General features: G+C 44.5%; 1 non-coding gene across 1 annotated transcript; it reads right to left on the bottom strand.

Moving 5' to 3' along the window:
• Nucleotides 1–4,133: 4,133 nt before the first annotated feature.
• On the bottom strand, nt 4,134–4,208 carry Trnas-cga (transfer RNA serine (anticodon CGA)). Its single transcript has one exon. It is a non-coding gene; the product is annotated as a tRNA-Ser (tRNA).
• Nucleotides 4,209–11,730: the final 7,522 nt, after the last annotated feature.

The raw sequence follows: 11,730 nt of genomic DNA, 5'->3' as shown, positions 1-11,730 counted from the left end.
GGTGTCACGACAGGCGTGAATGGAGGGACGAATGGAGGCGTGTCGTCTTCAGTGATGAGAGTCGCTTCTGCCTTGGTGCCAATGATGGTCGTATGCGTGTTTGGCGCCGTGCAGGTGAGCGCCACAATCAGGACTGCATACGACCGAGGCACTCAGGGCCAACACCCGGCATCATGGTGTGGGGAGCGATCTCCTACTCTGGCCGTACACCTCTGGTGATCGTCGAGGGGACATTGAATAGTGCACGGTACATCGAAACCGTCATCGAACCCATCGTTCTACCATTCCTAGACCGGCAAGGGAACTTGCTGTTCCAACAGGACAATGCACGTCCGCATGTATCCCGTGCCACCCAACGTGCTCTAGAAGGTGTAAGTCAACTACCCTGGCCAGCAAGATCTCCGGATCTGTCCCCCATTGAGCATGTTTGGGACTGGATGAAGCGTCGTCTCACGTGGTCTGCACGTCCAGAACGAACGCTGGTCCAACTGAGGCGCCAGGTGGAAATGGCATGGCAAGCCGTTCCACAGGACTACATCCAGCATCTCTACGATCGTCTCCATGGGAGAATAGCAGCCTGCATTGCTGCGAAAGGTGGATATACACTGTACTAGTGCCGACATTGTGCATGCTCTGTTGCCTGTGTCTATGTGCCTGTGGTTCTGTCAGTGTGATCATGTGATGTATCTGACCCCAGGAATGTGTCAATAAAGTTTCCCCTTCCTGGGACAATGAATTCACGGTGTTCTTATTTCAATTTCCAGGAGTGTAGTAAAAGAATGAAGGCATTCACACGTGATCAAATTATAAAAATTAAAATCGCTCGAGGGGTGGGGTCTGTCAGTGATCCAGGCCCCAACGTGATTGGTGGACAGTACAGTAACATCGTGTAATCCCATTGCCTGTGCAGGGAAGCGGAGGGGGAATGGAATCCTAGGAAATAGAGGAAAGGGAGGGAATTCCGGGAATGCTGATGCTGACGTTTGCAGTTTTTGAGGAAGAACTCACAGTGATACCCTTCTTGCAACTCTTGTAATGGTGAAGTGCAGTGCTGCCTTCATCAATGAAACAAATTTTCAAACATGTAATTTATATTTGGCTTTTACTTATCTTCTACTTCGGTTCCAGTATGAGCAAAAACTAACTGAACTATTTGCCTTTGATGTGCTGGAACAAAACGTTTAATAGATTTTTAACTGTTCAATAGACAAATAGTTTTCCTTTAAATTCATTAAATGAGTAGTCCACAGGTGTTTTTCCTCTTATTTTGACTTCATCCAGCTTCTGAATCGTTTGTACAAGCGAAAAAGCTTTCTGTTTTCATAGCAACTCCCTTACATTGCTATTTCAATTAGGTGAATTATTTTCAACCCCCTCTATCTTTGAAATCTGTTTATCCAGCGGGTGCCCTACAGTATCCTTTAATTTGTGCTCATGTTCCTAGATTTTCCTCCTCTGAGTTGAATAGTTTATTTTGTTGCTCACGTAACTAGCAATAAATTTCTCGTCATTTCTCCTGAGCAAAAATAAACATGTTTGTTACGAAATGAATACTATTACTTCCGCATATAGTTTACGTTACCTCATTACCGTTACGTGGAACACTATTCATTCCGAAAAAGCTATGTAAAGTTGATAACATTGCAGTTTCTTTATGTAAATCATAAAATGTAGTGAACTGAATTCATCTTCTTTAATCTCTTGCTCCACTCTGCACGTCGTTCGCTTGACTACTTACAGATTGCTTCAGTATAATATGTGGTTCCGTGTTTAATAATGATTTATAAGATTTTTCTAATATACAATAGCCTCAAAAGTGTAATAACAACTGGAAAAAGAAGATATGACGATATAAGGCAAGCAATTATTTTAAACGGCCACCGAGATTTGCCTTCAAATTAGAATGCTGCTGCTTGTGTAGGAAGGGACTATTTTTCTGCTTTAAACTGACAGCCAGTTCAAAAAAAATTGGAAAACACTGCACCAAACGTATAAAATCTCTTTCTTGTTCATATTTTCGTTGGAATCTGTTTTTGTCCCCTCATGAATTTCGGAACATAATGCCATAAAGACTGCACTAAGTTCTTCTTTGCTTTTACGCCTATAAATCCTGAATAATGTCAAACACATATCGCGCACTCAGCGACGATGCTTGCTCAATAAAGTGCTATTTCTAGACTCTGACGATGTGTTGGGAACTTGGGAAATAAGAATAGTAGACCGAAACAAGATCGGCGAACAAAACCCACTTCTGAACAGGATTCACATTTTCTGCCGTAAGTGAACACTAAAATCCAGTGATGTCTGTACAACTGCCTGCAGAGCTTAGCACTCCCTCAGGAGTTGTGTTTTTGCAGAAAATTGTATGTCAGAGGTGCATAGCAGTAGGTATGAATGCCAGACGTACAGCAACGTGCGCCCCGCTCACGCCAGAGCAGAGACTGGTCCATTTATAGCGAAATCAGCGTCGAGGTTGACCGTGAATGAATGGAGGAATGTGCTTTTCACAGATGAGCCTTGCTTCAGTTTGCAGAATAAGTCTCATCAATAAGCGTTTCGAAGGAAAATGATGGCCGCTACAATCACAGTAATATAGCGGATAGAAGATAATTTAGTAATGATAGAGCCATGTTATCGGAAGCTATCTTGTTGAACCGCCATAATGGTTCAGTGGTAGTCGACGGAATACTTTTGGCGCCAAGGGTTGCTGATATGAGGTTCTGAGTTGCTGATATGAGGTTTTGCAGTTGCATGTATTGCTGGGTAGATGTTCTAATGGTTTACATTTCTTCTGTGAGTGAGCAATGTTCGTTGTTTTGTGGATTAATTTATTGCATTTGTAGGTATCCATTACACAGACAGGCCAGAGAAGTCTTCCCATCTCTGGAGATCTTTGCGTACGTATTGCTATGTGGGAAGTGGTAGCCCACCAACTGGTGAAAATCTGTTGCAGAGCCACTTGTTGCTTACACAGAGGTGAAAAGAGTCATGGAATATGAGATATGCAGATCTGTATGTGTGTGTGTGAATTCCTAAGGGACCAAACTGCTTAGGTCATTGGTCGCACAAATGTATAGATGGCGGCAGTATCGTGTACTTAAGATATGAAAGCCAGAGCATTGTCGTAGTTGTTATTTGTACTCACGTGATGTAAAAAGGTTTCGGACGATATCATGGATGCACGGCGGGTATTAACAGACTTTGAACGCACGATGGTAGTTGAAGCTAGACGCGTGGGCATTCCACTTCGGAAATCTTTGGGAATTCAATATTCCGAGATTCACAGTGTCAAGAGTGTGCCTATAATACCAGATTTCAGACATTACCTCTCACAACAGACAACGCAGTGGTCAATGGCCTTCACTTACCGACCGAGAGCAGCGGCTTTTACGTAGAGGTGTCAGCGCTAAAACATAAGAAACATGCATGAAATAACCGCCGAAATCAATACGGGACGTACGACGAACGTATGCGGTAGGACAGTGCGGTGATATTTGCCCTAAGGCAGCAGACGACCGGCGCTTCTGCTTTTGCTAACAGCACGACATCACCTGCAGCGCCTCTCCTGGGCCCGTAACCATACCGTTTGGATCCGTGGCGACTGTGAAACCGTTGCTCGGTCAGATGAGTTTCGAGTTCAGTAGGTAGGACTTGACAGTAGGGTTAGAATGTGCCGCAGACCTCACGAAGCCATGGACCGAAATTTTCAACAAGGCACAATGCATACTGATGGTGGCTCCATAGTGGTGTAGGCTGTGTTTACGTGGAGTGGACTGGGTCCTCTGCTCCGTCTGAACCGATCATTGACCGGAAATGGTTATGTTCGGCTACATGAAGATAATATGCAGTCTTTCATGGACTTGATGTTCCCAAACAAAGACGGAATTTTTATGGATGACGATGCGCCACGTCACCGGGCCACATTTGTTCACGATTCGTTTGAAGAACATTCCGGACAAATCGAGCGAATGACTTAACCGCCCATATCGCCCACATGAATCCCATTGAACATTTCTGGGACATCATCGAGATGCCAGTTCGTACACAAATGCTGCAATGGCAACACTTTCGCAATTACTGACGGCCTTAGAAGCAGCATAGCCCACTGAAACTTCCTGGCAGATTAAAAGTGTTTGCCGGGCCGAGACTCGAACTCGGGACCTTTGCCTTTCGCGGGCAAGTGCTCTACCAACTGAGCTACCCAAGCACGACTCAATCCCCCTCCTCACAGCTTTACTTCTGACAGTACCTCGTCTCCTACCTTCCAAACTTTACAGAAGCTTTCCTGCTAACCTTGCAGAACTACCACTCCTGAAAGAAAGGATATTGCGGAGACAGCTCAGTTGGTAGAGCAGTTGCCCGCGAGTGGCAAAGGTCCCGAGTTCGAGTCTCGGTCCGGCACACAGTTTTAATCTGCCAGGAAGTTTCATATTAGCGCACACTCCACTGCAGAGTAAAAATCTCATTCTGGAAACATCCCCCAGGCTGTGGTTAAGCCATGTCTCCACAGTATCCTTTCTTTCAGGAGTGCTAGTTCTGCAAGGTTCGCAGGAGAGCTTCTGTAAAGTTTGGAAGGTAGGAGACGAGGTACTGGCAGAAGTAAGGCTGTCAGGACGGGGCACGAGTCGTGCTTGGGTAGCTCAGTTGATAGAGCACTTGCCCGCGAGTGGCAAAGGTCCCGAGTTTGAGTCTCAGTCCGGCACACAGTTTTAATCTGCCAGGTAGATTCATATCACGCACACTCCGCTGCAGAGTGAAAATCTCGTTCCAGCATAGCTCAGTATTTCTGCAGGGGACTCACAAGGACTTGTCCATGCCACGTCGAGTTGCTGCACTACGCCGGGTAAAAGGGAGGTCCGACGAGATACCAGGAGGCATCCCATGACTTTTGTCTCCTCAGTGTAAACGCAGTAGGTAATGACGTGACATAGACGCACGTGCAACTCTGTGGTGCATGTCTGGGATTCATTGGGAAAGTGAATTACTGGTACAGTCTGTCGGGAGCGACGAGAAGTTCTTTCTAACAGCACAATGTCTTCCCTGGAATGGAATAGACTGCCAACAGATCTCTTGTGCCATCTCACAAAGAATGTGCCACAATGTATGCAACGATACGAGTCAGCGGAACATTCCCTACTATGTGTTATATTTTTGTACAGACAATTTTCCGGATGTATTACTTGTGTTTTAGATGTACAACTTTTCTTTCAGAGCTTCCCTAACTCTTGTTCCTTACGCTGTTGTATGGAAAATATGTATTATTTCAAGTAATGCACGGTGTCTCAACAGACCGCATCGTCATAGAAATAAGCCAGATACTGTAAAGTAGCGTACACATCGCATTTGTGGGAGCTTACACAAATCTTGATTTTTCCTTTCACCTCCTCTAAGCATTTCTGCATGTCGTTTCCGCGGTGCTCTGTCCGAAACCCACTTTCAAATCGGATGATTCAGCAACCCCGTAAGTGCCACCTGTCCCTGGACCTACGTTATCGTTCGTTTCGTGACGCTGTTGTGCTTACTAAACGAACCAGTGACGAAACCCGTTTCTCCTGTTTGTCTGAAGCTGTTCAATTTCGTCTACGTATCAGTAATTGCTGGTTAGAGTCTCACACTGAGTACCCATGAGTGCGCCCTAGTTGTCGCCAACGTGTTCCCCGTTTGTTTCCCTAAAGTCGAACAAGAGAGCGATACAAAAATGGAACACTAATAGGGATCGAACTCGAGCTAAAGGCTGAACGTCGTGTGCGCCATTATCTACGCTGTAAGAACGATTTACACCAATTGTACGTGGCGGGTCGCTTGAATTTGCGACCGCAACGGCCTGATTGGCTGCCTTCAGTACTAATTAACTTTGAAACGGCGCACCCTATCTATTTCTAACTTCACCGGTATTTCTCGGCACATCATACTCTGAAACACCCTTACAAGCTTTCAGATCGTTTCTTACCACCCTGTACAAGGGGATCAGCGACGAATAGAGCCGCAAATCCACAGACATAAAGCCACTTTGACAAACAGCAGTCTGTGCCGGCATCTCGGACGTGGCGAAGCTAATCGACTATTCTCATGCGAAACTATGGGAAGTGGCTGAAGAATGCTGAAGGCTACAAGATGTTGGACGTCCACGCCTTATCACAGAACGTGGAGGTTGGAGGCTAGCCCACGCTGAAAAGCAGAATAGGCAATTATATGTGGCAATCTGACAGACAAAATTACACTGCTGGTGCAGGCATAAGGGATTCAGAGCACACCGTTCATCAGACACTATTGATCATGGGGCTCCTCAGCAGACAATCCCTTCGTTTTCCTATGTTGACCCAACGACGTCGTCAACTGAGATTGGACTCGAATCGCTGGAAACGTGTCGCCCATCTGAGGAAACAAGTTTCCTGTTACACCAAAACGATGGACGTGTGCAAGTACGCCGTCAACCACGCGGACAGCTGTTCGAAGCATGCACCGCACCATGCATGATGGCTGCTGGTGAAGCTACCTTGACAGCTTGTTTCTGGCAATCTGGAGCCCTTCATGTTTGATGTTATCCCTGACGACGATCGCATCTTTCAACATAAGGCCGGAAGCCTTTTTCTGTGTTTTTATGAGTGTGAACTCGCGTCGATGTCTTGGCCACCAAATGGACTCTGATCTCAACCAGATGAAACATATCTGGTACGGTACTGGGCACTAATTCCAAGCACATAAACAGTTGGCCCGTAATTTACAAATGGTTCAAATGGCTCTGAGCACTATGGGACTTAACAGCTGAGTTCATCAATCCCGTAGAACTTAGAACTACTTAAACCTAACTAACCTAAGGACATCACACACATCCATGCCCGAGGCAGGATTCGAACCTGCGACCGTAGCGGTCACGCAGTTCCAGACTGAAGCGCCTAGAACCGCACGGCCACTCCGGCCGGCCGTAGTTTACAGAGACTGCGTGACCTGTACCTACACATCTTGTGCACATACTTCTGGAAGCCCATCAAGGACTTGTCGTGTCTAAATGTAGACCTGCATATTATTATACAAACGATCATGATGATTTGGTTCATCTGGTGGAAAGGATAAAACCAGAGAACTTCGGGTTTACATAGGAGATTACCACCAGTTCTTCTGCCCCGCACCATTATGTACCGTAGTAGGACAGGGTGGGAGGGATGGCGGGGTACGCGGAAGGCGGAAGTTCAAATGTTCAAATGTGTCACTACTTAAACTAACTTATGCTAATAACAACACAGACACCCATGCCCGAGGGAGGACTCAAACAGCCGACGGGAGGGGGCGCGCAGAGCGCGGAAGTAATAGTGAACGAAGCACACTCTGCCACATACCATATAAAGTATAGTTGTAGATGTACCCGTATATGATGTGTGAGCTGTATTCTCTCGAACGACAGTGCCACGTAACTAGTTGACATACACTATATGATCAAAAATATCTGGACACCTGGCTGAAAATGACTTACAAAGTACTGGCGATCTACACCGGTAATACTGGAATTCAGTATGGTGTTGGCCCACTCTTAGCCTTTATGATAGCTTCGATTCTCACAGGCACACCTTCATTCAGGTGCTGGAAGGTTTCTTGGGGAACGGCAGCCCATTCTTCACGGAGTGCTGCACTGAGGAGAGGTATCAATGTCGGTCGGTGAAGCCTGGCACGAAGTCGGCGTTCCAAAATATCCCTTAGGTGCTTATAGGATTCAGGTCAGGACTCTGTGCAATCCGGTCCATTACAGGGATGTTATTAACGTGTAACCACCCCGCCACAGGCCGTGCTTTATGAACAGGTGCTGGATCGTGTTGAAAGATGCAATCGCCATCCCCGAATTGCTTTTCAACAGCGGGAAACAAGAAGGTGCTTAAAACACCAATGTAGGCCTGTGCTGTGATAGAGCCACGCAAAACAACAAGGGGTTTAATCCCACTCCATGAAAAACACGACCACTCCATAACACCACCGCCTCCGAATTTTACTGTTGGCCCTACGCACGCTGGCAGATAACGCTCACGGGGCATTCGCCATACCCACACCCTGCCATCGGATCGCCACATTGTGTACCGTGATTCGTCACTCCACACAACGTTTTCCCACTGTTCAATCGCCTAATGTGGCTTATGAGTAGCAGCTCGACTATGAGATCCAAGTTTTATAACCTCCCTCCTAACTGTCATAGTACTTGCAATGGATCCTCATGCAGTTGGGAATTCCTGTGTGATGGTTTGGATAGATGTCTGCCTATTTCACATTACGACCCTCTTAAACTGTCGGCGGTCTCTTTCAGTCAACAGACGAGGTCGGCCTGTTGGCTTTAGTGCTGTACATATCCCTTCACGCTTCCACTTCACTATCACATCCGAAACAGTGTACCTAGGGATGTTTGGGAGTGTGGAAATCTCGCGTACAGACGTATGACCACGTCCGAAGTCCATGAGTTCCGAAGAGCGCCCCATTGTGCTCTCTCGCTATGTCCAATGACTATTGAGGTCGCTGATATGGAGCACCTGACAGTAGGTGGCAGCACAATGCACCTAATATGAAAAAAGTATGTTTTTGGAGGGTCCGAATACTTTTGACCACATAGTGCATGTTCCTACAAATCAAAAATAATGTGTGACCATATTCAAAGTTTACGTCTGTTTCATTACCCTCAAGAGCATTTTCACAGAGTGATTTACCCTGGACTATCATAGTACAACTTCAGCAGCTACCAATAAAATACCAGTACGTACGAAAAGTGGTAAGACAGGTAACGGTGTTGTGGGAAGACCTCGTAGGATATGACAATCCTTGACTGCAAGTCCATCAATGGTCGCTTGTTCTCTCCTCTGCATTCTCTCGTCTATCCATTGTCCAACGGTAGATGTTCAAAAAATGTTCAAATGCGTGTCAAAACTTATGGGACTTAACTGCTAAGGTCATCAGTCCATAAGCTTACACAATACTTAACCTAAATTATCCTAAGGACAAACGCACACACCCATGCCCGAGGGAGGACTCGAACCTTCGCCGGGACCAACTGCACAGTCCATGACTGCAGCGCCTAAGACCGCTCGGCTAATCCCGCGCAGCAAACGGTAGATGTGTAATCGCTATTTCTTGGCGTTTCTCATGAGAGTGATATAAGTAATTTCTTAATTTTTATTACCGCAATTCAGTAAACAACTTCAGTTTTCAGAATGAGAGTTCGAGCCTCGGTCAGGCACACAGTTTTAATCTGCCAGGAAGTTTCAACTTCAGTTTTGTCTAATTAACAGATGATAGGAGAACGTCATTAAGCATTCTCATGTAAATTTTCTACTGACAACCTTGAGTGCGATGATTCTCTTATTCTCGTTAGTCTTAAGGCAGGTCTTTCAAAGAAACGCACAGTAAGCATAATGACCTCATCTCTCCGTGTACACAACGCACTGCTTATTCAGACCCACAAATAAAACCTCTGAGACGAGTCCAAACGGTCCTCACCTCGAGGAGGAAGTGTTAGCGGCATCAGTACTTGAGATGAGGAGCGAACGAGTCCGCTCTGTGGCATAATTAAAAAGCAGCACGTGAATCTAACAGCAATCGACGCGTCCAAATTAACTCCCCACAGTCCTGAATTTCTTATAGTTTCTAGATCAGGCTCGCCAGCTTCGCTTAGACCTGCAAGACGAAATTAAATTGATACACTACTCCAAAATTACGAGACCTGCAGGACTTCGATTGGTTTTCACAAAACCCCACTGTACGGATTTTGAGTAAAATGGGAAAACTTACATATTCTGTTACCGTTCCTGTGGTACTTAATACTTTTGAAAGTAAGAACAGTGTTAAACATTATAAAAACAGGGGAACCAAGTGACAGGAAAGGCTATGGACAGCTTGATGTTGTCACAAACAGTGAAAACCTTTTCCTGTTAACTGAATTCTTATAAAACACACTAACAATTACAATCAAACTAAAAGAGGAAATAAAATGCAACACACTAAGTGTTACTGTTTTGTGGGGATTTCACCTGACCACTGTTTAACAATAACGGAGCGAACAACGCTGAAACATCCACACAAAGAAGATGTAATAAAGTTCAGAGAAAGTTCAGCGGAGTTCTTGCCCCTGGTGGGGCACTATATTGTGCCTATCGGTGACGTTCGCCCCCCCCCCCCCCTTTAAACTGAATACAAGGTTTAGGATATATTTTAACCACTTGCTGAATCACAAATATTTCTCTGTTATAATCTACCCACAACAATTTTAAGAAATTTTTGTTTTTAATTAGTGGAACTTATTCAGTGAAGCGGTTTTTGCGTTTTTAAATGAAATAATAACGACAGTGGAATTTCAGTAATTATGGAATTAGAGGCCAGTCTAAAAGGTAAATAGATCATAATATGGTCGTCAAAAGAATACAGAAATAAAAAAAAAAACGCAGAAATTTTTAGTTTTTACTGCAATATGTTGTTGTTATTGTTGTGGTCTTCAGTCCAGAGACTGGTTTGATGCAGCTTTCCATGCTACTCTATCCTGTGCAACCTTCTTCACCCCCCAGTACCTACTGCAACCTACATCCTTCTGAATCTGTTTAGTGTATTCATCTCTTGGTCTCCCTATACGATTCTTACCCTCCACACTGCCCTCCAATACTAAATTGGTGATCCCTTGATGCTTCAGAACATGCCCTACCAACCGATCCCTTCTTCTAGTCAAGTTGTGCCACAAATTTTTCTTCTCTCCAATTCTATTGAATACCTCCTCATTAGTTATGTGATCTACCTATTTAATCTTCAGCATTCTTCTGTAGCACCACATTTCGAAAGATTCTACTCTCTTCTTGTCTAAATTATTTATCGTCCACGTTTCACTTCTATACATGACTACACTCCATACAAAAACTTTCAGAAACGACTTCCAGACACTTAAATCTATACTCGATGTTAACAAATTTCTCTTCTTCGGAAACGCTTTCTTTGCCATTGCCAGTCTACATTTTATATACTCTCTATTTCGACCATCATGTTATTTTGCTCCCCAAATAGCAAAACTCATTTACTACTTTAAGTGTCTCATTTCCTAATCTAATTCCTGCAGCATCACCAGATTTAATTCGACTACATTCCATTATCCTCGTTTTGTTGACGTTCATCATATACACTGTCCATTTCGTTCAACTACTCTTCCAGGTTCTTTGCTGTCTCTGACAAAATTACAATGTCATCGGCGAACCTCAAAGTTTTTATTTCTTCTCCATGGATTTTAATACCTACTCCGAATTTTTCTTTTGTTTCCTTTACTGCTTGCTCAATATATAGATTGAATAACATCGGAGATAGGCTACAACCTTGTCTCACTCCCTTCCCAACCACTGCTATGCCCCTCGACTTTTATAAATGCCATCTGGTTTCTGTACAAACTGTAAATAGCCTTTCGCACCCTGTATTTTCTCTTGCCACCTTCAGAATTTGAAAGAGAGTATTCCAATCCACGCTGTCAAAAGCTTTCTCTAAGTCTACAAATGCTCGAAACCTAGGTTTGCATTTCCTTAATCTATTTTCTAAGATAAGTCGTAGGCTTAGTATTGTCTCACGTGTTCCAATATTTCTACGGATTCCAAACTGATGTTTCCCAAGGTCGGCTTCTACCAGTTTTTCTATTTGTCTGTAAAGAATTCGTGTTAGTATTTTACAGCAGTGGCTTATTAAACTGATAGGTAATTTTCACATTTGTCAACACCTGCTTTCTTTGGGATT

The sequence above is a fragment of the Schistocerca gregaria genome, chromosome 2, assembly GCF_023897955.1.
Source record: "Schistocerca gregaria isolate iqSchGreg1 chromosome 2, iqSchGreg1.2, whole genome shotgun sequence".
NCBI classification, from domain to species: domain Eukaryota; kingdom Metazoa; phylum Arthropoda; class Insecta; order Orthoptera; family Acrididae; genus Schistocerca; species Schistocerca gregaria.
The sequence above is the reverse complement of the archived record's forward strand: the minus strand, read 5'-3'. Positions and strand labels throughout refer to the sequence as shown.